General features: G+C 39.5%; 1 long non-coding RNA gene across 1 annotated transcript; it reads right to left on the bottom strand.

Annotated features, from left to right (window-relative positions):
- Positions 1-383: 383 nt before the first annotated feature.
- On the bottom strand, positions 384-27,033 carry LOC310888767. Its single transcript, XR_014576142.1, has 3 exons — positions 26,893-27,033; positions 7,078-7,168; positions 384-1,060 (listed from the first exon to the last, which is right to left on the bottom strand). It is a non-coding gene; the product is annotated as an uncharacterized lncRNA (long non-coding RNA).
- Positions 27,034-27,322: the final 289 nt, after the last annotated feature.

Below are 27,322 nucleotides of genomic sequence, written 5' to 3'. Positions count from 1 at the left end.
TGAATGTATTATGTTATAGTAAGTAACTGTCCAAAGGGTGAAAAAAAACTCAAGTCTTAAATTATAATTCATGAAGTAAAAACAGGATGTCACGTTGTGTTAGGATACTCTGGGTTATTATGTCTTATATGGTGTATCTTAATGTAAATTGACAGAAGAAAACACTCACTGATTTATGTCACTAATTTTAGGACATGATTTTCTTTTTTTTTTGGTTTTGCTGCTGCTCTTGTTTTTATTTTTATTGTTACTGTTATTGTCATATTATTCTTGATCTATTATGGCTTTTTTCACACCAAGATTTGAGAGGTGGATAATGAATATTGTCTATTGTGCCATTCCTGTGATTAGAAGTGGATAGCATTTGTTCTGCTATTGACTCATTTCTGCTATTGACAAGCTAATTCTGACTTTTTTTGACCTTTTTTTTTTTTTTTGCTTATCAAGATCTATTGTCAAATGAATTGTATCCATTTTGTGGTTAGCAAGCCAATCTTTTACTAAAATTATAGGATCCAGCCCATTATTTCATCAGTCAATGCATGCAATAGTTTTTTATTCTATGCAGTTATTTAACTGTATTTTAGTGGCATTCTAAGTCATCAGTTAAGATCAAAGATGAGTGATTCACAGACAAAAAAAAACCATCTTGGAATAACCATGCAATCCTCAACTAACCAGTAGTTTGGGTGTTCAAGGTGAAATGCTTTGCCATATCATCATTTTTAACAGTCAGAAAGTTAATTAGCTAATACAGGCTAATCTTCTTCGTTCACACTATAGTGACTCCAGAGAGCATTTCATCCTGCTTGTCACTGACATTTTCTTTTACTGATGTGACCTAACTTCTGTAATACTGAATACAGAAAGAGCCTGTATAAACTTTTAAGAGTGACTGAGTTCATAGGTTTGTAGGAGAATTCAGGTTGGAAGGGATCTGAAGTAGCAATCTTGCTCAAATTCTTGTTCAAAGTAGAGTTAGACCAAGTTGCTGAGAGCTTTATTTGATCTTGTCCTGAAAATCTTTGAGGATGAGGACTGCACAGTCTCTCCGCAGAACCTGCTTGGAACAAGCAAAGTTAGCTGAGATGAATCTTATACCAAGGATCCCAATCCCATACTGAGGATGTCTAAATAAGTAACAGTCAATATAGGATTTAAAATCCTGACTTCTGGATGTGATAGGTAGAAGGTATCCTTTTACATCTATATCTAAATGTGTTATTACCCATTTCTAAAATTAAGAAATATTAGTGAGTCACTCAGGGTTTTGTTTGTGTGTGTTTGTTTGTTTTAGTATCAGTTATGGTAACAGAGGATATACTATTGCTGAAGTTCCAGCTTCTATGTAAAGCACATTTAGGGCAAAAAAGTCTTGTTAAAGTGCATAGTAAAATATATAGTAAGCCTGGAGTTTTCAGTTTACAGGGGAAATTATTGTCCCTGTACATGAAAAAGTAACCTCCAGTGGGCAATAATGCCTGACGCTGAATTATATCCAATTTTTCATCTTATAAGTCAATAGCTTTCCACTATAAACATCAACTCTAGTCAGTATGATATGCTGCATACTGATATATTGACTAATGGTACTATTAAAAGCTCACAAAATGTCAGCAACTGGGAATTTCTCATGCATATCTGTCTGCATTTCAGTAAGTAAGGGTGCTCTGTGTAACTTAGAAAGCCATGCCCAGTTGGGAACAGTCTATGTAATGCTCCCTATTTTGTTTTCCTAAGGGATTCAAAAGTTCCCCAATGCCTCCACTCCCTTAGTTTTATTTTGTTTTATTTTTTACTATTTTTTTAATAGACTTCTTCAGTCTGTAAAAGAAGTCATCCAGAAAATTCCTCTCACAAAACAGCTATAAGAGGTAACATATGATTACCTTTTTTCTTCTTCATATAAAATATACTATACAGTGAGATTTTTCTTTTTTCTTTTACAGTGAAGACACTGGCTCATATCTCCTTTGCTGATAGAATGTCTCTGAAGAATGAATTTAGATGGCAGGTAAATGAGAAGTAACCTCCTAAGTTTTCAAGATGTGTTTGTTTAAACAGTAATGATCAAGGCTAAAGGTAACTCCTGGGGAAGAGCTAGGAAAAGCTGCTGGCCTGGTGAACACCTAGAGAACATCATCGCCACCTAGTCATTAAGTCCAAATAGATGCCTTATATCAAGGTCATCTCTTCTGTTTAAAGCACAGTAGAAGCAAAACAGTTATTCTGTATGGGCAAATCATTTACACTTAGTTTGAGATGAACATTTCTAGAAATATAAAATGTGTTTTTGTTTGTTTGATTTTTAAAGGTTTACCAGCCTAAGAAAAGGTATGGGTTCATAAAAGCCAGTTGAGCTGGAAAGACAAAAATAAGTATGGAAATTGATTATTTTCAGGTCTTAGTACACTTTCAGCTTGCAAATGTCATATTTACACCTACAATTGTATTAAAAACCTGCATAAATTAGAAATGAAAATGTACATTTATTTGTGAAGCTGGTCTGAAGTTCCTGACAGTTTGTCAATGACCACTTCAAGATCTTGCAGTCTTGTTAGTCAGACAGATCATTTGAATTTTCTTCAGCTATACAGATGTCACCCTACTAGTGGCTGTTCGCCATGCATGTCATATGACATCATTTGTTGACAGTCTAAAAAGCCCTTCAGGATTAAAAACAGCAACCACAGGAAGAGTGGTGTTGGTTTTGTTATTAATCAGATGCACTTTTCAGGAGAATAATTAAAGGGTGTAAAACAGTAATAGCATTTTCATGAAAGATAATTTCTCTTTTTTTAAAAATTTATTTCTATTCTCCAATTATTTCCACTACAGTGGCTGGAAAACATTTCTGTGTATGTTTTTAGCTCTGTCATTTCTCTTGCGAGCAGGTCATTTTTACCTTTCATGGAAAACATCTTTTTTTAATAGCACTTATTTATTAGACTACAAGATTTTCACACAAGCCTAGGACCTAAGAGCATGTACCATTTCAGAAACCTACATACTATGTCTATTCTGACAAACCTGTGTTAGATCTTTATCCTGTGCTTCTTGTGCATTGACAAATTAACTTTAACAGACACCCAAGAGGGAATAGCAGCTCACCACAGAAGTTTTATTTAGGATGATCAGTGTTTTGGAATGTTTAACAGAAACAGTAGCAAATAAGAAAAAAAAAAAAAGGTTTTATCCATGTGACATATTCAGCATTTTTGACACCCCACTTGCTGAGTGGAGTTCAACATGGGAATGCATAGCCATGGAGGAATTGGGGAAACATCATCCATTTTCAGAACTCAGATGGCAGAGAAAAATGAAAAGATGAAGACCACGAGCTATAAATCCTACTAGGTAATTTGCTGACTTTTTCTAAATCCAAATTCTTTTGGTTTTAGTTGAAAATTTTTGAACCATTTTTTTTAATTTTTTTGTTTTGATTTGAGATGTACCTTTTTCCTTTCCAGAAAAGTTAAAATTTTTATGAAAAGAAAATAATCTCAATTTATTTTAAAAACAGCTTAATTATAAATCCAGGTTTCTATCAAAAGGAGATTAGATAGATTTTTTTAGTCTAACCTATAAATAGCCATGATTTATCCTGATTCGTCTGACCACACTGTATCAGTTGAGAAAATAGAAATAACGATAACTACTGCTATTCTTGTCGGAGCTGTGAGCATGAATGGACATTCTTTAAGCACACTAAGATAGAAAATGACAGACAATGGGAATGTCCAAAGTACCCTTATTTTGGGTTGTACCTGACAAAGGCAAACGCAGCTATGGGAATTATTATACACAATATCTCATTTTGGTATCAAACTTTTCTTATTAGCATGGTTTAAAAAATAATTATCATAGTCTTTATTTTTTTTATCTAAGAAATATATTTACAATGTAGATCTTTTATAATTCTTTCAATTAACAGTAGACACTGCTTGATTACTTTCTAATTAAATCATTTCACTCCAAGACTTGGTAATTACAACAAGAAGTTATTAAAATTAGAAAACATTTACTAACTCAGTACTTTTGATTATTAAACCTTTATCGCTTAATGTCGCCAGTCTATGAAGATATATGAGGCTGGAAATGGATTTTAATGTATGCAGCTATGATAATTAACCACAGGTGTTCCAAACAATGCAATGCCTCTTTCCTGTCATATACTTTCCTATGAAATGTATTGTTCCTGTCATTGAACGTATTTTTCGTTTTATTAAGGTACCTTTCTATCAACAATATATTATTGCTCCTACTACAGGAAAGAACGCTCTTGATACTACTCTATTCGTATGGAAGAGTTAGCAGTGAATAAAATAATCTCTATTAATGTGTCTCTATATAGGAGAAGACAATTTATGTGCATTTACATATGGTATCTAAACATGATATGTCCCTGCTGTCCCTGCACATACATGAAGAGAGGAGTCAAGTGCAGAGTCAACAAACAACATTCTTAATAAGAGAGAATTTTGGTCAAGGGCAGTATCATGGAAAATACTGCACTTAAGTAGAAATGCTATCTTGTATTCAGCGTACTCAGAGAACAGAAGGGTCAGCAATTTTCCAAAACCACACAGTAGAAAGAAGGGGAAAGAAAGAAGACCTATAATAAATAAATAAATAAATAAATGCATGCTGGTACGCAATTTAACAATCTCTTGAGTTGGCCTGAAGAGCTGCAGTGACAAAGGCCTGTTTCAAATGGAAGTCTCCACTACCACGTGGAATGAAATCTTGGCTCTACCACAGTCAACAAGAATTACTCCTGGAAACAGAGGAGCCAGGTTATCATCCTGGGTTTTTAAGGCTACTGTTGTCTTTCCAGTTAAATTCTACTCAATAAAACTGAGTTTCCATTGATAGTACTCTTACTTTGACCAATGCTCAATTTGTTTTCAATTAGATACATACAGTCTAATAATGTTCTTCTGATGGAAATACTACATGAAGGAGTCAGCCAAAAATAGTAACTTGGACTTGGATTAATCCTGCTCACTTGCGAAGCATCTGAGGGTTTTTAAACTGGAATCACAGAATCATCTAGGTTGGAAGAGACCTCCAAGATCACCTAGTCCAACCTCTGACCTAACACTAACAAGTCCTCCACTAAACCATATCACTAAGCTCTACATCTAAACGTCTTTTAAAGACCTCCAGGGATGGTGACTCAACCACTTCCCTGGGCAGCCCATTCCAATGCCTAACAATCCTTTCCGTAAAGAAGTTCTTCCTAATATCCAACCTAAACCTCCCCTGCTGCAACTTTAGCCCATTCACCCTCGTCCTGTCACCAGGCACGTGGGAGAATAGACCAACCCCCACCTCTCTACAGCCTCCTTTAAGGTACCTATAGAGAGTGATAAGGTCGCCCCTGAGCCTCCTCTTCTCCAGGCTGAACAACCCCAGCTCCCTCAGCCGCTCCTCGTAAGCCTTGTTCTCCAGACCCCTCACCAGCTTCGTTGCCCTTCTCTGGACTCTCTCGAGCACCTCCATGTCCTTCTTGTAGCGAGGGGCCCAAAACTGAACACAGTACTCGAGGTGCGGCCTCACCAGAGCCGAGTACAGGGGGACAATCACTTCCCTAGACCTGCTGGCCACACTGCTTCTTATACAGGCCAGGATGCTGTTGGCCTTCTTGGCCACCTGAGCACACTGCTGGCTCATATTCAGCCGACTATCAACCAATACTCCCAGGTCCTTCTCTGCCAGGCAGCTTTCCAGCCACTCATCTCCCAGCCTGTAGCTCTGCTTGGGGTTGTTGCGCCCCAGGTGCAGGACCTGGCACTTGGCCTTGTTGAACTTCATACAGTTGGCCTCAGCCCATCGGTCCAGCCTATCCAGATCCTCCTGCAGAGCCTTCCTTCCCTCGAGCAGATCGACACATGCACCTAACTTGGTGTCGTCTGCAAACTTACTGAGGGTGCACTCGATCCCCTCATCCAGGTCATCGATAAAGATATTAAAGAGGACTGGCCACAGCACTGAGCCCTGGGGGACTCCACTAGTGACCGGCCTCCAACTGGATTTGACTCCATTCACCACAACTCTTTGGGCCCGGCTATCCAGCCAGTTTTTAACCCAATGAAGCGTACGCCAGTCCAAGCCACGAGCAGCCAGTTTCTTGAGGAGAATGTTGTGGGAAACGGTGTCAAAAGCCTTACTGAAGTCAAGGCAGACCACATCCACAGCCTTTCCCTCATCCACTAAGCACGTCACTTTGTCATAGAAGGAGATCAGGTTCGTCAAGCAGGACCTGCCTTTCATAAACCCATGCTGACTGGGCCTGATCGCCTGCTTGCCCTGCAAGTGCCGCGTGATGACACTCAAGATAATCTGCTCCATGAGCTTCCCTGGCACTGAGGTCAAACTAACAGGCCTATAGTTCCCCGGGTCTACCCTCCAGCCCTTCTTGTAGATGGGCGTCATGTTTGCTAGCTTCCAGTCGACTGGGACCTCCCCCGATAGCCAGGACTGCTGATAAATGATGGAGAGCAGCTGGACCAGCTCTTCCACCAGTTCTCTCAGTACCCTCGGGTGGATCCCATCCGGCCCCATTGACTTGCGTACATCCAAGTGCTGTAGCAGGTCGCCAACCATTTCCTCGTGGATAGTGAGGGCCACATCCTGCTCCCCATCTCCTTCCACCAGCTCAGGCTACTGGGTATCTAGAGAACAACTGGTTTCGCCGCTAAAGACTGAGGCAAAGAAGGCATTAAGCACCTCAGCCTTTTCCTCATCTCTCGTCACTAAGTTTCCCCCCGCATCCAGTAAAGGATGGAGGTTCTCCTTGCCTTGAGCTCCATATCTACTTGGTGAAGAGAGATAAGTCCCTTTACCAGTTAACTGAGATTAGAGGAAGGCTGAATTAACCTCTGGAGAAATTAAGCTCCTGCTTTTAACATCGTAGAGTAGTTTGTATGATTATAACCAGTCAGTTGCTTAGGGTACAGTGAATCTAGGCAGTTGTGAGTGTGCTTTTCAATGTTTGGTTAGACATCCTTGACAGGTCTTTTATTTTCATGGGATTTTTACATTTTATTTATTTATTTATTTCATTTTTCTCACCCGTTGACAATGAAAATGTAATCTGTCGGAGTTCAAACAGAGAATTCTGCAGGATCCAAAGCAGCTCATCTTTCCCTTTCTGTCATCCATCCTGTGTAAAGAAATCAGTTAGTGACAGAAATTAAGGGACCACAAATCTGGAAACAGGCTTTAAGAAATAAAAATCAAAAATTAAAATTAAAAAAAAATCACAAATCTTTTTACTTGCTAGAATTTTCATGCAGACCTCTGAGTGAATACCATCTGAATCTACTCACCTTCTTAAAAATAAGACTCTTGGATTTAACTTCCTTATATTCAGAGAGTGTCAGCAAGTATATTTGCCTTTTCTTATGGATCTCAACAAACAGTTTTAAGGCTTAATTAATGTGGAGCATTTTAAGAACCTCAGATTAAAAGTGATATGGAAGCACAAAAGCACTGCCATTAATGTTAATGTCCAATACTCAGCAAGCATGCCAGATGGCTTTATTTATTTATTTACTTATATATTTCACAGCAAGTTAGTCATAGAAAATACTAAATAAATGTAAATAAATAGTAGCATTAATGTTCCTTTCTATATGTCGTATTACACACCTGGTGATTAGAATACCTAAATGTCCTGACCATTACACATTGCCCTTATGGTGCTTGTTTTTCAACAGTCACCTTTATAGTTCCACCTATTTCTGTATTCTTCTGCGCCTGAAACATGAGTCTGCAAATAGGGTAGTTTCCTTTGTTTATTGTCCGCTATTAATTCCAGATCATTTATAAGCTGGTCTGCGAGAGGGCTTTGATAACTTCAGCAGAGCTCTGTGATATTCTGGCTGAGGAATTAACTGGATATTTCTGACAGCTACTTATGAGAACTCACAGAAAACCAAGTCCTATTTTTTTCTAACTTTTCTGTTGTCATCAGCAATCTTGCCCTGATTGATAGGCAAGATGAAATATATTAAAAGTTTTGGAATCTATAATGATACCACGTTTCTCTGTTCCTGTCTGAAGCCCATCACAACCTAGATTTCCTCTCCCTTAGGAATCAGAACTGATGAGAGTAACTATGTAAGAATGTGGTTAAACATGTATGGAATATATACCACTATGATAGCCAATCAGATAAGAGTATTTTATGATTTATTCTAATTACCCATACAGATACTTTCATCTCACCAACACCAACAAGATGCTCTCTATATGCTGTTGAGCTCCTAGCAGCACTTAACACTGAATTAAGATATTCTAGAAAAATAAAAGACACCACCACCACCAGCAACAACAACAACAACAAAACCTGCCTGAAACAAGGCCTAGAATGGGAAAATCTGTGTGCTTAGGTGTGTGACATCCATTCTCAACAACCATACACAATCTGTGTTACTATTGTTTCTAAGATAACAATGCCCTTAAAAATATAAAATGTAGACTAAAGTTTCTCCTCATTTTTTACCTCCAATAACTGTCTCTTGCTCAGAAGTGGAAAAACCCTGCTGAGTTGCACTTAATGCCTGCACTTAATGCACCTGTCCATAAAATTCTCTGCCTTCCTCACCAGCCTTCTACAGCCAGATGCTCCCTTGTGTGATTATTGGAGCTGATAGGAAACTTTTTAGCATTTGTTGTCACTGCTGTCAGAAAAGACTGATTCATTGAAATGAAAACTTTTCACAAGAACCCAGCGTACCCAGTGAATCAGCTATCTCAGGAAAGAGTCTCAGCTGCCCCATAAAATGCAATATCCCAGTAATGATAGGGGACTCCAGTTCAAATGCCTGGCCTACTTATTTCCCACAAAAGACTGTTTCTCCCATATCACAGGAGGACTTTGTGCACCATATGCTACACTGTGAGGTGCTTCTAGTTGAGTGTGCTTTGGAAAATGTTCATGAGCTAGAGTGTTTGCTTCCTATCATCTCTCGTCTTGTGACACTCAGGACAGAACGTCTAATCCTTTGGTATTTTCCGGTCAGTTGTTCTGATATGACATGCTGAAAAAAAGGGAACTATAATAAATCCTGGGCTAGATCCTCACCTCAGGCTATTTCTTAAACAATGGCAGTGGAATCAATAGAATTTCTCCAAATTTACAAAAATATAATTGACAACAGAACTCTCCACATATCATCACTCTTAGCACCCTGCAACTGCTAGTACCACCACGTTGCTACTGAGGCTAGATTATCAGGGTGAAATTAATTTTGTCACATTTTATTACATGATCCCTGCTGAAATACAGCTCTCTGATAAAGGAGAGAGCTTAATTTAAGAGCCACGGATCTGAGCTGTGTAGCTGTGGCCTCCAGACTTTCATCAGTCTAAATTATTTGATACAGTTTAATTAGTCCAATCAAAAGGCCCAGCAGTTCTTATAACTCTGCTCAGAAAAGAGGAAAGGAAAAAAATCAGTGCTTTGTTTACTTACAGTGTTGTTCCTGATGCATGAAGACACACCAAAATAGCTGCTGTTTATTTTACAAGATGGAAAAAATATTGTACACCTTCTGGTCATAGAAGCCATTTTCTTTTGGGATTACAAGTGCAGAGATGAATTAGGTACGCTTAGGATCAATATCTATTTCTCTTCTCAGCTCAAGATGGGATTTGTCAAAATTCGAGAGCAGCTTCTATTGAGTGTCAGCTACAAATCCTTCCAGTACTGAGTCATATACTCACTGAAAGTTGAAATATAAATGGCAAAGGGCTTTTTCAGCTACAATATCTGAGGTCAGAATGGTGAATCACCTCTCTTCATTCTTTTTAATGAGCTTTGGTTTGATGAAGTGACCTTGCAGGTCTGGAATCTAAGGACGTAAAGGGTCTTTACAAGCTCTGGCTGTGTCAGGTTCTGCGTAGAACAGCTCCAGGAAGCAAAAAGCACCATACAGTATAATGGAGATTTCAGGACCTGATCATTAGCATTGATAAGTGAAAGATACAGCACATACTGAGAAGATTTTAATTGAGTCTTGAATGTGGTCTGAATGCAAGAGGAGGAATTAGCTATGGCTATAAGGTTTCAGTATGGTCAACAAGTGTTAATCAGCTGCATGCTGTTGCTGGGGACAGTGAAATGACCAGCATTATCCATGCCTCATGAAAAATGAGGGTGTGTTGCAGTGTAGAGAATGTTAATGTCTGTGTCCTAAATTCTCATCTCCAAAACTTTAGATGAGTTGGGGTCTTACTCCACAGTCCAGAAATTCAGAAATCTCCAAAGTGGATCTTCTATCAGCTATTTGTAAACTGAAACAAACTTTGAAGATAGAACCAGGATGGAAAATCAAAGAGGTTCCTCATTCAAGATAAGATTTTGCTCTGTAAGTTGGAAAAAAATATATTTTCTAGAAGAACAAAACACTTTGAGGTTTCAGTTGACCATGGAAGCTAGGTCTTGCCATTCAGCTTCTTGGTGATGATAAAGACAGTAAAAACAAGTAAGCATCATCTAGGGCAGAGAAAAGAGAGAGAGAAAATATTCACTCAATTCATGAGGATTTTGTAAAGTTTCAGATTTATTGGAGTTTCTTTGGGAAGTATGATCAAAAGAGTGCCTTCTGACTTTAAATATCTTTGTTTGAGGGCAATGACATGCTATAGTGAGGGTAAATTGCAAAAGAATAGGTCATTAGAGAGAGAGAAACAAACAGATTTTTCAAGGGCACATGACCATTTGGTTATGTAGTCTGAGCTTCTGTGTATCACCATAAAATTCACCTATTTGTGCCTGCAGGTGAAGAGACAGAAAGATACTGCCCTGCAGAGCACTTTGTATGATTGAAACAAATGCCTGAATTACCTTTTCCACTTGGAAAGATTGGATTCACACCTGGGCTATCCGTATGTCACAATGCACTCAGTTTTCAGAGGAGCCTAAATTTTCAGCATGTCTGTTGGGCTGATGCACCTCTAATTAGCACCATTAAACATTGAGTCTGTGTCTTATGTATGAATTATCACCTTAAAGAAATTAACTAGGGAATTTGAATTGAAGGAGCTGATTTTTTTTTTTAAGTGGAAAAAATACTGTATAATTAATATTGAAGCCAATAACAAAGCAAAACTATGCTTTTCATCCTTGAAACTTCACTGACTGGAAAAGTTAGCCTCCTCTCCTTCTCTCTGTCCCCCTGCTTCCCCTTTCTCTCTCTCTTTTTTTTTAAATTATAACTTGCTGAAGCACTAGATAACACCCTTTAATCTCCCTTAATAACTACCCTATCCCAGATTTTACTATGCATCTTTTTGCACAACATCTGCAAATCCAACACTGAATCGCTCTTAAGATTGACTGACTGACTGAGCTCTGAGCTCTGCTGATTTACTGATCCATGGCTTGTTCCTGCAGTTCCTCAGATTGAGCGTAGACTAAAGGGTGGGAGAAGAATGGAGGACAGTTACTGTCTCCTGTAGAGCCACCACCTGTCCTCAGTTTATCTGACTCATCCTCATGAGTTGACAATAGCACTGTAAGGAGTCCACTGAACTGAAAGTCAGGCTGACCTTGGAAGAGATGATAGCTGAGTCATTTTTGCATCTCCATAAAGGGGTAGAGTAAAATACTGGAGGAATAATGATGAACTAATTGACTTTATGGCACTGAAGTCAGCTGACTGCAGTTTAACTCCCTACATTTCAAGAGATGCATGAAGCACGAACAAACAAAAGAACTGATATTTTTCAGTATTTTCAGTCTTAACTCATTGGATAACATTCATGTAACATTATTTAAACAGCCCTCAAGCATCATTGCTGATGACTTTCATTCTTTCACATTTCTCATGTTAGTTAAGGTGTCTCTAAGTATATGATGAGTAAGGCAGATGGTACTGGATTTACTATATTGTGGCTCTACATTTTGTTGATCAAGATGCATCCAAATCTAGTGTTGGTCATATTTCACTATTTACATATCACTTACATTTCTTGTATTATTTACTTGGTATTTTTGTAAGAGAGAAATTTTCCAGCAAGAACCCCACTGAATTTTAAACATCTACTTCTAGTTAGTATGTTTCCTAGACAGAGTTTGCTTATGGAATGATCAAAAAAATAATCCATATTTAAATTCTCTCCAAAGCTGTGCTAGAGTTATTAGTTGCCAGTATCTACACTGCTTTTGATCATTATTTCAAGGAAGGTTTTGGGACATTTACATATGTGAACAGAGGTTCAGTGTCAATGAAACACCACCTCAAACCAGAAAACTTAAATATATGTATATATTTATTTTACTAATTCTAAGCTATCTTAATAAAAAAATCTAGCAAACTATTTTAAAATGTGTGTAACTGTTAATAGTATAAGATTGTCTTATTAAACAAAAGACAAAAGATGGTTTGTCTTTAACCACATTTTCTGATCACATCCAACAGAAATTTTGTAGCCCATTTCTCAGTTCTGAATTTTCCCATCATAAAAAAGAGTTACCTTATTTTCCACTATTATGACTAAAACCAACCAGGCCATATATTGCCTCTAATTTACTCTTTTACACTTTGCTAGTCTGTCATCTATATTGTTGTCTTCAGATACTTCTTGTATTTTCTAATATTGAATAATTGAATATTACTAACTACAGTAAATGTCTTAAAAGAAAGTAGTAGGTCAATAATAAAGATGTGCATTCCTTTAAAAAGTGTTGTCTGTCAAAAAACATGGCTTTTGAGAAACAAAGGAATTATGTCAGTCAAAAAATTGAATTAAAATTTGAAATAGGTGGAGGGCATGGGATCCGCTGACTTGCATCTTAGACTAAAAGAAAGGAGATTTCAATTTATTTCCTCATTTTACTATTGGGTGTTAATGGACAAGCTCCTTCACTGGCTCAGTTCTATCTATGTTTGACTACATTCACACTGGCATTCTTCAAGGACATGCACTAATTCTGTATCCATGCAATGGCACCCTAAAAACAGTCAGGGGCTTTTAGAAATGCCTGAAATATAGATAATAAGGAAAAAAGAAGAAAAAAAAGGAAGAAAAAGAAGAAGACTTACATCTCAGCTGTAGTGGAGCGTTCTGCAGTGCTTGGCTGCCTTATTATTAATTAACAAACAGCAGCACTATGTTCCTTCTTTCTTTTCCTCTCCTTGATATGAGTTGCAGCATGAATGCAGCTCCTACCAATACCACTTTTTAATTTCATGGTATAAATTGGGATTGTTACGCTAGTTAGCAATAAATAAAGACCTTCTGAATGATTGAAATGGAATTTCTTAAGGAAAGAGCAACAAATAATTAGACTTCTATATCACTAATTATTATTGGTGGCTTGAACAAAATTATGTTTCTGGCCTATAGAATTTCTAATCAGTAAATCAGTAATCAGTAAACTCAGAGCATCATAATATGATCTCTTCAAACAGATTTATTTTTCAGATGACTGGTTCCTAATGCCATTTTGGCATTGCACACTTTTGCTATTGGTTATATGTCTCCTGCCCTTAAATATATTGTTTACTACTGCTACAAATTTTATTTTATTTATTTTACTTTTTTTTTATTTTTTTATTTTACTTTTTTAAAAATTTTTTTTTTAAAATTTTTTTAAAATTTTACAAATTTTATTTATTTTACTACTGCTTACAAATTATTATTTGTAGCATGGTAATGACTAGAAACTACAGGCATGGATTAAGCCTGTAGTGTGCCAGGAACTGTACAAACCTGGAGTCAAAGACTGTCCCTGATGCAGACTTTAAGATAATTACATAATCATTTAGATATACTGCAAGCCCTTATGTCTAACCATGTTCACCTATTGCCCTTCTCCTGCTTATTTGTAAAAATCAATTGAAAACAATCAAAGCAAAAAGCTTGGGCTTTGTGGCATTTTTTGTGCCCAAAATCAAAGTAAAGAATTGCATCTGGAAGGTCTCAAGTTTAGATAATAATGCAAGGCTGGTTTCATCCCAGTTAACTTTTGACATCTAATGACTAAAGCATCTAATTTAGAAGCCTGGTTACTACAGGTGATGAAATCAACCTTGCCGAGTGTCCATGAACAATTAGGTCTTTTCTAAATGTAAGTGTATAAGGATGTATAATGAACATGTAGCACTCACTTATGTCTTTCACTTGCATACAAACATGGGAAAACTTCAGAGATCAAAATCATCCCTCACATTAAAGATTAATAGGATTTATAAAGGTCAGTCAAAAAGCTAAATGTCTTTTCCCTCCCTTAATAATGTGGTTCAGCCCATTTTAGTTGCAAATGGAAACGCAAAGTTCTTCCTTGATTCTGCTTAAACAGAAAGCTATACAAATCTTGAGTCTGGGCCTCTTACGAATGTGGAGATCTGTGCAACCAGGGACCACTGAGGCAAATAAATAGAAAAATGGGAAAGATAAATACTAAATTTTAAGGTGGCGAATGACGATATGCTTTGGGGTGACAAAAAGACAAATAATTTTACTGTAAAGCTTGTGTACATAGATATTTATAGAAATTGCAATGGCTCCCTTTTTCACCTCCATTAAGGACTGTTAAAGAAAAGAACAAACACTGAATTAGGATGATGAGTGACTGTCCTGGTTTCAGTTAGGACAGAGTTAATTTTCCTCCTAGTAGCTGGTAGGGTGCTATGTTTTGGAATAGGATGAGAAGAGCGCTGATAACATGCTGATGTTTTAATTGTTGCAGAGCAGTGCTTACACCAAGCCAAGGACTTTTCGGCTTCTCGCTCTGTCCTGCCAGCGAGCAGGCTAGGGGTGCAGCAGGAGCTGGGAGGGGACAGACCCAGGACAGCTGACCCAAACTGGCCAAAGGGGTATTCCATACCATCTGATGTCATGCTAAACAATATATAGGGGTGGCTGGCCGGGGTGGGGGGCCGGCTGCTCGGGGATAGGCTGGGCATCGGTCAGCGGGTGGTGAGCAATTGCATTGTGCATCACTTGTTTCGTACACATTATTATTAGTAGTACTGTTATCATTATTATTATTATTGTTATTATTATTTTCCTGTCCTAATAAACTGTCTTTATCTCAACTCACCGGCTTCACTTTCCCGTTTCTCTCCCCCATCCCAGAGAGGGAGGGGGGAGGGTGAGCGAACGGCTGTGTGGTGCTTAGCTGCCGGCCAGGTTAAACCACAACAGTGACAGATGGGTGGCAAGGCATGGACATGCTAGCTGGTTGTGTTCTTTCACTAGCATATAATGAAACTGTGGTATGTCCCACTGAAAGGTGGTACAGAGGCAGAAAAATGACATATTTTCAAAAACTAATTAGGCTAATTATAGAAAATTTTAATCGAAGGCTATCAATTAAAAGTCTACATCTGTGGATAAGAAATTGTCTCAAAATGTTGGAGGCTGGGAGACTCCTGAGGAAGTTTTGCTTAAAACCGTCAGAGACAACACACTGACCAAGATGGATATGGTTCAATCCAGTCCAGTTATTTCTGTGTTTCTATGGATGGGTCTACAGGTGCAAACAGGACAACGTGGGGCTGCTGGGGGCAGAGGACTGGTAGAAAATGATGTAGAGCAGAAGAAAGCTGAATGCACACAGGGGTCATGAACAAACCCTTTTACTACCTGGTAAGAAGGTGGGGATGGGACCACAGGAGAATGCTCTGCCATGCCCCAGTGCCTGTCATGGAACAGATAACACCAAGGCCTTTGTGTGTCTTAAAACCTGTGGCATGAAGGTCCCACCAGGTGGAAAGGCCAGTATTTGTAACACTGCACTAGGTGCTATAAATATAGTTTGCAAACTCAGAAACCTTTCAGAAGAGCCTCCTCAGAAGGGAAACAAATACTGCCAGCCCATTCCACACAAACGACTGTACCTGGCTTGGCTACAGTACACTAAACAACTGCAGAAAGTAACAAATCACCACTCTATGTGACAGGCCATCCCAGCTAAATCAAGCCATCATTTATTTTTGACTTGCTCTTGCCCCAGGATCAGTAGCTGTTTCAGGTTGAGAATGGAGCAATTTGAAAGTGCAAAAGTCTATTAGAAAAAATGGCATGAAGGGTTAGTTACAGCACTGACGGTTGCACTTTGTCAAGTTTGTCAAGGGTTTTCGAGACTTTCTGTATGGTTCACAGGGCACTCAGAAGCTCTGCTACAAGTAAGCATTTAAAGGTGGAACCTAGGAGCAAAGCTGCCATGAAGACATGGGTGTGTACGTGGCAGAGGGGAGCTGTTAATCAAGATAATATTTTGAATGCAAGGCAGCTCCCTAGGAGGGAAAAAAAAAAAAAGAAGGCAAATTTACTTCTTTCACTTGGTAGTAAAAAATGCCATTCGGTTAGGGAAAGTAGATGTTTTCAAACAGTATGTTGCAGCTAGCTTCTCTTCTTCGTTGCTGCCATACAAACCAGAGATCACTGCTGAATCCTGGACTTGATTGCATTAAAAAAAAAAAAAAAAAAGGCAATAGCAAGTGAAATTAATGGCTCTGCAAGGAGACCCAACCGTTCTTCCAGGTTCATATCCAGAAAACCAGTATCTGACATCTGCATGTACAGTGAAGTGTTTAAGAAAAATTTTAGTGAAATTGTGGCTGTACTATTTTGATTTAAACTAGGTTTTCTGTAGAAGGCAGTGCCTATATGTGTTTTTTGTTCTACTAACTGCTTTGCTCAGTACTTTGTAGCTTGATTATATTTGCCTCATACTAATGGCAATGTTCAGAGAAATATTTCCTTTTTTTTTTTTCATTACTGCACTAAAGGATGGCCAGCCAGACATGCTTGTACAGTTGGATGGGTGGGGGTAAAAAGCAGGATTTAGGAAGGAATGAGGTCTTCAACTGATCTGTTAGCCACTGAGCTGGCAAAGAGACATGTAGATGCAATGCCAGCCTCAAGAAAACAAAACAGCAACAACAACAAAAAAGGCAGCTTTTGTGCATTTTCTCCGGCCTGTCAAGATAATATGTGTATCTGAGATGCATATTAAGACTGAATAAAGCAGTTCTAACTATTATACTGTTTGTTTATTCAAACATTTCTGCAAGAGCATGTCAGAAGGGCTTACCTTAACAGTGCTAGTATGCTATCCCCTGTTAAGGGATGCAGCCTTTCCAAAAGACTGCATAGCAGTAATCACTAACGGTGTCAGAATAATTACAAATTTGCACATGATCAGTGTTGTGGGCTTTTTTCTTTTTTTTCTTTTTCCCCAGACTTCCTTGGTCTACATAAACAAGTGCAAATCTGCCTCTTACTCTGCTAACCTCAGATACTGGTAGTCTTGGATATCTTAACCCGAAGAGCTAAAGCATTTCTCTTTCTCCTACTATTCCCACTAGATCATGAATAACTGTGCTATGACACTATGTGTCTATACTGTACTATGATCTCCAAAAGTTTGCTATAGCTTTTTTCATCTCTTTAAACTTGGCTTTTCTAAAAATCCTTAGGCATCCCGACTTTACTTTCAAAATAGAACAAGGCTGACAGATTTTGACTCTTCTCTGGTATTGTGAGGGAGCAGTAAGATATACTAAAGACCCTCTGACAATTCAAAACTGTTATAAATGACTGAGTCCCAAATAGGACTGCAATCAAAGTTTACAATTTATTAAACGAATAGAGGCAAGCAAACAGCGCTGGGTGCGCCGGGCGTCTCTGCTCCACCAGGACGCACACCTGTTACGTTTCCCTCCTCTTTCCCTGTGGCTCCAATTGTTGTAGTTGTCTTAGTTCCTAATCGTCCTTTTAAACTACTTAACACTGAATATGTTGCTCCTATTACATTTACTGACTAATTAACACAGAGAAAGAAGCTCCTGTAACCAACAAAAAATTCAAGCCTCTGTCTTCGTTTCCTAGCTTTATTTCAACTAGTGGACCTGCTAGGGTAGATGCCCTAGGTCCCCATCATTCCTGACTGTTGTAAGTTTGTCCTGCAGCCTAAGACAATTTCTTTCTGATATCAGGGGCCGATTGCCCTGGAAAGAGGCTAGCCAATTGCCTCTTTTTTTTTTTTTTTTTAAACCAGGTCCATTTTTTTTTTCTCATTGCATTTCAAAGTTGGTCCAAAAATTCAAAAATTCCATAAATTCCATAGGGGTTTCTTTTAGACCTTGTTGGAACAGATTCTTAATTCCCAATAGCCAATTTAACCAGATTTTGGTATTTACATAATTTCCGGGGTGATTAGGGTCTCAGTGGGGGGGTCGGTCAGGGGAATGCAATCGTTGACAGTTCCCTGAGCGGTCCCATTGGCAATCTGAGCTCACACAGGAACTCAGGTTGCTTTAAGAGTTAGCTGCTTTTCTGTTTCCACGACAACTCTCTCGGACCCATCACGGTCCCTCTGCCCCAGAGGGCTCGCACCCGCGATTTAGAGATCTCAGCCTCGGGTTGAGGCAGAACTATTAACATTCCTACATCCTCTTTCCCTGCTCATTCAAGTTCAAACAGCTCTGTCAAATACTACATGCCACACAACCTTTAACACCTTCAACAACCCTTTTAACACTTCCTTTATCTTTCTCCAGCCTGTACTTTTCTAATGCCAACACCAAAGGCTCAGTCAGGGGCCAACTTAATTCCAAACCTTTTCCCTCCAAGATGCTGAAACAACTCAGTATACAACATTTCATCCTATTTTCCTTCTCTCCTCAGAAACAACATTAATTGCAAGACACTGTTATAGTCGATTGATCCATAAAGTGGCCATTTAGTTTATATAGTGGCCACCATTGATTGCAATACTTAGTGAAAGTCCTCTTGCTTTCTGTGCCCCCATTTCTAACAATATCCTTCCAATGTGCCAATATGCACCCAAGGAGGCTTTTTTTTTTTTTTTTAGGACGTCTTTTTTTGGATTTTACCCATTTCCTTGATTTCCCATTCCCTTTTATTTGTTTATATTAGTTACTGTCCCTTGTTTCAATTTCCACGCAAACCTTTTTATTGCAGGTTTTTACTATCTTTTCCTAATCTTCTTCCCAAATGTCCCAATTCTCTGGGATTAAACTCTTCTTTCCACATACAAACTTCACTATTTCAGATTCTTAATGAGCCCCATTCCAATCATAAATCCGCAGGACTTCGGAAAAACACCAGAAGCACTCAGCCTTCCGTCTTCTAGACAAGCAATACCACCTTTTTTCACAAAATTTACATTTCAACAAGACCGAATTTCAAGCCGAATGCTAATTTTTCTCATGCACTTTGTTAGTAAACCCACACAAAACAAGGAATCACTCCTGTGTATCCATCAATATGGGGGGTTTAAAAAGGTATTGAGGCCTAAATAAATTCGCTCTCCCCCTTCTTACCAAATTCCCAGGGCTCAGGCCCAAACCACCAAAGAAGTGACTCTCCGTTCTACCGCTTTGATAATCAGTCAGCCCCCCTCCCCCGATACTTGGGAAACTGACCGAACACCACCGCGAATATACCCAAACTTCTAAACTGTTACTTAGATAATGCTCCCACCTTCCTCCTTGACACAGTCAAAACATTTAAGAACAAAACAGGATTACAAGATGCACCACCGGGGTGGATTGTTAGAATATAGAGGTGGTAGGTTATCCAATGACTCCCATTCATCATCTTTTTTTTCCTTTTTTTTTTTTTTTCTTCTTCAAACTTCTCGTCTGCTTTTAGTGTAAATATTGAGGCTGGAAAAGGACGTGAAGTCCTGATCCATAATCCTGCATAATCACTTTCCTCCTGGCTAAAAAGGTTCCTTTGAATTAACGTGTATATTTAAGGCCTGGCAAACCCAGTCTTCAAAGGATCTGAAAATGGGCCAAAAGACATGTGGTCTTAAAGGCTCCTTTGGCCATTCTATCATACAATACTGGACCATTTTTAATTTACTTTTTTCCTTTTCTGGGGCCCCTATCGTTCCAATTCCTAATCATTATCCCTAATGGACTTTCTGGTGGTATGTCTGGTAATTTGCTCCCTTTTCTCTGGTCCCGGGTCTTCCATTTTGTCTGACCCATCTAGGAATTTTACTGTGGCAATTCCTACAGCCCTTGGTTGCCTTAGTGAGAGTGTCTTGCAGGGGGTTTAGGACCTATCACCCACCCACGAATCCTATAGGAATCGCTTCGGTCCTTCACCGGCCAAGTCCCTCGCGGGAGATTGGAACCGCGGTTAGAAGACCTCCACAATCGCTTCGGAACTACGTTCCATCTCAGTCACACTCTCACACACACACAGGCAACCGAATCCCACCCAACCGAACGGTATACGCCTTAAATACTTACGACTCCGTCGTCTTCGTTCGGATCTTCGCGCGCAGAATTACGGGCAAAATATAGTGCTGCAGCCAGCAAAGGGAGCTCATAAAAAAATCTAAATCTTTGCTTGCCCTTATTCAGGTTCAAGATGGTGTTAGTCCTGACCCGACTCAAACAGGAGCCACCAAATGGTGGGGGCACCCCTCCTAGATCAAGTCAGAATTCAGGAACCAAGACCATCCCGGACGAGCCCCCAATTGTTATAAGTGACTGAGTCCCAAATAGGATTACAATCAAAGTTTACAATTTATTAAACGAATAGAGGCAAGCAAACAGCGCTGGGTGCGCCGGGAGTCTCTGCTCCACCAGGGCGCACACCTGTTACGTAAGGCGGCTGGTTTTTATGCTCCTAGGCTAATACATATTCATTACTACTTCTAGAAGAGGCAGGGTTATTATAATTGGTTTCCCGAATCCAAAGTCCTCCCAGGTGCGCCTGCTTATCAGTCTCTGTTAGTCTCTCGGGGGCCGCTCGGACGGGGAGGCTCATATTCTTCCTCCTTATCTAGTGGTCTCTTGGCCGGCTGTCAGAAGTTACTGCACGTCTGTGCAGAGTCAGCAGTTTTTCTCTGAAGAAATCCCTTTGTTCTCTTATCACCTAAACCCAGGCCTGAATGTTAACCCTTCAAACCCCTTAGTGGCACGAATTGCTGGACCATTCCTTACAAAAACAAAGACATTTTTTGTAGCAAGCTTGGCAGTGGTCTGAGCCCAACTTTAGTCTCTGCTGAATTGTTAAAAGATAAAAAGCAACTTACCTAAAGGGGCAGTGAATGAGGGGAGCTGGATGTATCATGCAAGCGAAATGAAAACTATCACCATCTATTATTCCACTCTTAGTATTTGAGCAGTGTCTCAGACATTCTGGAGAGATTAGCTCAGAATAGGGAAATGCTAAAATGGAAGCTGTCTACACATCCCTGTCCAGTGCTTCACCCAGGATAATTACATTGTGCTTTATAAACTGACCAGGTCAGTCCCAGCTAAATCAGGCATCTCTCAGACATGAATTTATCAAGTCAGATGAATCTGACATGACTCAGTCAAAAGTTACATAACCTTCAAGCAAGTTGTCATACAGATACAGAGTAAAGGTACCGTGGGAAAAATCTCAATTTTCTTCAGACAGGATCTTCTGTGAAGCTATTTTATTCGCAGTTTTTTTTTCCTTTCTTATGTTTTGAGAAACTGTGATCTTTGTTTTACTGTTCTCACGCTGCTCATCCTGTTTTTCTCAAGCTTCCACCTTATTTTGGAACAGTGAGGCCTTCTACTGTCCACTTATCTACTTAGTATTTCTCCTTGTTATGACTACACAACTACCTTGGAATACAGAAAATTAGTTCTCTACTGCAAAAACACAACTTAGTTTCTCACACTCCTCAGTACCCATCATGTTGCCCTATGAGATATAAATATGTGACCTTATTTTGAAAGGAAAATCCTTCCTAGCTGCTTTGCAGCTCCATCACTTATGCATTATAGACTTTCTACTCAATTGCAGCATAATCTCATAGGAATTTATTATGCATCCTGTATATAAAATAGTATGTACCCTCTACAGAGAACATCAGAAGGTAGTTAATCGAGATGTTAAATTATTATTGGTTGAAAGGAGCTGATGCCCTAGAGTAATCAGATTCTCTCTTTCTCCCACTTGCTTCATATACTATATATAATATATACGATTAATAGTACGCATATATCAGTTTCTGAATAGATCTTTATAAAGTCTGCTTGAATGTTAGAGGAACTGATGTATAAAACGTGGAACCAAGCAAAGATGTCACATTAGGGCACATTACAAATACTAGCAAAAGAGTTGATGGATAAGGCAAAGGAGATTCTACGAATCCAAGGGAAAAAAATAGGCTTTCTGTTGTTTCCTGCTCTCACCATTTGTTTGTGGGGAAAGACAGTCAAGGTGCTACAGACTGGATTGAATAGCTGCACAGTTCTTTATTAATGGTCAAGAAAAAATGTCAGATGCGTATACTGAACTAATTACTTATTATATCAGAAAAGGGTGTAATATGGAACTTACTACCCAATGATTAGATTAATTGAGATGGGATTGAATTAGAAATGTCATCCCTCAGATAAGGCTCTGAACTAGGAACCAGGAAATCTGTTCCCTGCTATGGGTGTATTATGAACTATTGCCTAAGTCCATTCATCCTAATTTATTATATCCTCCTAAGAGTTTAGACTCTTCTTTTTAGAGAATCGACCTTTTCTATCTGTTTATTCATAATACAGTGTCATCCCAAACAAGGCTAGCACCCTAAAATAATATTTGCATTAGAAGTGAATATCACTAATAATGATAATTAAACTCAGAGCAACTGGTGAAATCTAAATATCAACATGAATTTTTAAATGTTTCTCTAGGAGGTCATTTAAAATATGAGAATTAGATTAGCTTAGTCCAAAATGCAAGATTGTGGCACAGTGGGAAGTGGAAGATGATATTTTAAGTACATATATACCTATATACATTTAATGTAGAGAAAAAAGTGCAGCTCCGTAGAACATGGGTATCTGGCTCCCTTATTCATAGAATCATAGAATCATAGAATATCCCGAGTTGGAAGGGACCCATAAGGCTCATGGAGTCCATGTATTAGTCTATAGGAAGATGTAAATTTGGACTGGAGTTTCTTTCAAAACAGTGTATTTTTTTTTCCTCCATTGTGCTACTTAGTAGTTGAAAGTATAAGAAGAAATTATAGCCTCTGTACTAGGTTCTTCAAGAAACATATGAAGAAACATCCCTTCATATCTCACGTTACCTCTTATTTTTCCTTAGAAGGGTAGGTATTTTGGTGGGGTTTCAGATTTGTTTTATCTGCTAAATGCTTCTGCTAGAAAGAATCCTACAGAGATCCTTACAGAGATCCTTGCTTGCCAAAGAACAACAGCCTGTTGGATGTTGGAGGCCAGGTTGGATGAGGCTTTGAGCAACCTGGTCTAGTGAAAGGTGTCCCTGCTCATTGCAGAGGGGGTTGGACCTAGATGATCTTTACGATCCCTTCCAACCCAAACCATTCTGTGAGTCTATGTAATCTTAAACCTTCTGTCTGAGAAACTCCTGTCATTATCACAGACAGGATTTCTACAATCTGTATAGTGTTACGTGTTATATCACATCATATATCATATCCTAGATAGTGATGTGTTTCTAAAGACAAGACAAGACTTGATTTTCACTTGAGAATTAAGGTGATCCCCAGGTAGAAAAAAATATCCAAGCCACACATCATATGTACAAGAAAGACTACCAATCTGGGACTTTTCTGTTTTAGTAAAATAAGATAAATTACTCTTTTTATTCTGCTCATAAGAAATTGGGGTGTTTTGCTGTTCCCTTCATCATCAGCTGTAGCTATTGCACACCTGAAGGTTCATTCCCATGAATGGGTTCATTCCCACAACTACACTTTGTTGTAGTGAAGAAACATGCTAAGAAGAAAAACAGTCTTGCAAAAGACTTCCTACTTGTTCCTCTCGGGAATTCTGCAAGGAAAACCCCAAATGTGTCCAAAGTCAAACAGCAAGTTGATGCCACTAAAAACAATCCAGCTGCAGATGTCTACCTCGTAGAATTCTGAATTACTCCTATCTTCCATACCAAGTGAGACCTTGTTCAAATGGCTTTGTCCACAAACAATTGAAGTATGTTTAATTGCTATTACTTCCACTGGCCTTAGTTTTGGATCATATTAATTTAAAATTAAAAATAAATAAATAAATAAATAAAGGAATAAAGTTAAACAACTCTTGAAGATCCAAAAACTGCTAGGACATCTGAATCATATTAGAGTTCTTTTCTGTGGTGTTTTTTTGCCTTGTATGTGTAAGATATGTTTGGTGTCTTTAAACACAATTACTTTTGTATAATAAAAGTGTTGATTTGATGTTGTGACATTTTCTGCAAGTGTGTTTAATACAGATTATGTTTTCATAAGTTGCAATGAAACTCAGTTATGTATGTGTAATAAGGCTCTTGATTGTTACACTTCTACTTTTCTGTATAATAAAGCCAGCAATTAGAATTTGGTTGCTCTATGGCATAGGAAAACATACTTGTTTTGTAGACAAAAGATCTTAATGAGCATCTTCTTAAAAAAAACAAAACCAAAAGTTCAAAAAAAACCCTCAATAACTCAAGCATGTAATCAGATTTCTTAAGAAAAAATATTTGTTTCCTGACAATGAAATAACTTCAAGGGACAAACAGTCCAGATTACATAAACATACTTTTTACTATGGACAAAGAAATGAATAAGAAAACATTTCACCATTAAGGTTATGGCCCTTACATTGTTAAATTACATCTGTAAAATATGTCTTCTTGACTGCAGGTAACTGCATACAGCTTGTATGATAATAAACCCTAATCACACTTACTAGTGGATGCATTTACATCAGTGCTTTCCTTTAGACTAGAAGAGTGCTTCTGAAGCAAATTTCTCAATTGTCTTAATTTACCATGCCTTGGTTTGCATTATGTGGCAGTCCTGGAGTGTGCAAACTATTCTTTTTAGATTAAATTAAACCATAAGATATACTCCAGGAGTTCTTCAATGCCTTAAGTCTGTTAATGGGACTGCAGTCTGTGGGTCCAGACTACAGCTAGTCCCAAGCAAATATTCATGAAATATCTACGGCATTGCCATCAAGTGCTCAGCACCAGCTGTTTTGCTTATACAGCTACATTTCTTTCATACAGCACTACTAGATAGTGTAGATAAAGATAATGTCACATCAGAAGGAGCAGATTTACCAGTAAATCTGGTTTATTTAAAGGTTTACTTTTTCTTCTTAGTCTTTTATGTTTGGGCTATGGAGTCAAACTGAGCCCAAACCAACCCATTGAAACCATTAGGTTTTCTTAAACCATAAACCTGTGTCTATTTATTGATGCAGTGTTAAACATGAACAAGAAAAGCAGAGCAACTTTCAGTCACTTCTGATGACCGGCACAGCCAAAACCCGGATGGGAAAAGAGAGAAGTCATCTTGTAGTGCAGTGGCTGAGACAAGAAGAAGTAGGATTCACTGTGTGTAATTACAGTTGTCTGAAACTGATAATTAAACACTGAGCCAATCTCCCTAGAATCTTTTCGATTCAAGTAGAGAAATAGGCAATTTTAGGGCATGGTTCATCTGAGAAATTTTAAGCAATTACTTCAAGATGAGATGAGCTATGACCAAAGAGTTTCTCTTTCTGTCCATAGACCACAAGTGTGGGAAAGGAATTCACAGGTGGCTTTGCGCTGTTTCACACGTCCCTGAGTTAGAGATAATGAGGAAATAAGCAGTAGAAACAAAAACTTGAGCAAGGTCGAGATAAATTAACTTGGCTACAGTGTTAAAGATGAGCTTTGGGCAGTGGCCAATTGCTGGCTGGCTTGAGGAGCATCTGAGGGTCTCTAACCAATTGTATGACAGCTTCGAGCGCGTGGACAGCGCGTAGGGCTACGGGGAAAGTATATGTAGTGGTGAAAAATGGTAATAAAGGTCTCCTGTTCAAGAGCCATCAGGAGTCCATGTCTGTCATCCCTTCAAATGGTGACTGCGACGTGATTCGCGGAGGAGCAGCGCTGCACGAGCGTCCGAAGGGAACCCAGCCGAACGAATCAAGCTTGCAGCCGGACTGCAGCTTCAACCCTGGGACATCACCTGAAGGACAGGTGAGCGGCTGGGCATTAATCGTGGGAGCTAATATCTCTGCAGAAGAAGAGGCTATAGTAAAACTATTAACTCAACCCCTGGTAAAAAGAGGAGTGAAATATGACGTATAAAGTGAAACTATTGCTAAAGTTCTTACAAAAGAATGGGGCCCTGTCGACAGTTTCGGTGGTGTTTGATTTAAAAACTTGGGAAAATGCTGGGACAACTATATGGGACGCTACCTCGTGGGGAGATAAAACAGCTGCTGAGGTGATGATGACCTGGCGCTTAGCAACTGAGACACTGAGATCATGGCAAGTGGAAAAAAGGGTACAGACAGCGGCCGCTCAGGCTATGCAGGCGGGTGAGAAAAAGCGGTGACTGAGTACCGCCAGAGAAAGCGAACCTGATAGACTTGGGAATAGAGGCAGAGACAATATCCCAACCCATGGCGGCCACTCTGTGCTTGATGCCATTGCGGCCATCAGCGCTGCCAGCGCCGCCGCCCGTCCCGCTGTCAGCTCCGGGCACCCGCCCGCCCGCCCCGCCGCCGGCTGCTGCGTTTCTCAGGTTTGAGCGCCCGCACGCACGCATCGGGCGCTGCCATGTTCCGCCTGCTGCTGCGCCCGGGCGCGCCGCTCCGCGGGCCCTCACTCGCCGCCTCCCGCCGCCGCCGCCGCTGCTGCCCCCCCCGCCACCCTCCCCCCCGGGACCGGCCTCCCCTCAGCCCGCCGGCCCCTCTGCGGGCCGCCGCCGGCAGCTCGGCCAAGGATGTGGGTGGATCCCCTGAAAAGGCAGCCACAGATCTCAGCAGTGAAAACAAGAAACTCAATAAATCCCAGCAGCTGAAAAAAGTTTTCAAAGAATGTGGTGCTGCAGGGGTTTCATTCCACGCTGGAATTTCATCAGTATCTCCAGGAATCTCCTACCTGGCTGTGTCAAGTGGTGTGGATATGACCGCAGTTCTCTTCATACTTGGTTTCAGTGAATTGCAGTGTTAGCGTAGCAACCACATAACCACCAAGTGATTATATGAAGGTGCTTTATTCAGCGCTGGAAGCCGGGGCAGGTGCCCAAATCTGGCTTCAAGTCCCGTTACATCCCAGCCGTTATTTATACATTCAACATTACGTAAGGTATACATATTCATTACAGGTTGCAACATCAGCCTCACATTCCATTCTAATTAGCTCTCCTCCCATTTGCACATGCGTGGTGCTCTCTGGTGGTCGTCCAGGTGGTCGTCCAGATGAAGTAAGGAGTCTTCCTCTCCGCTAAACTTTTCACCTTTCTCACTCGACGCATGCTCTCTCCGCTCCTTGGTTCTGGTTCAACTCATTTCAGCATTTTCAGGTTCTT

The sequence above is a fragment of the Anser anser genome (assembly GCF_964211835.1).
Source record: "Anser anser genome assembly, chromosome: W".
Lineage (NCBI taxonomy): Eukaryota > Metazoa > Chordata > Aves > Anseriformes > Anatidae > Anser > Anser anser.
The sequence above is the reverse complement of the archived record's forward strand: the minus strand, read 5'-3'. Positions and strand labels throughout refer to the sequence as shown.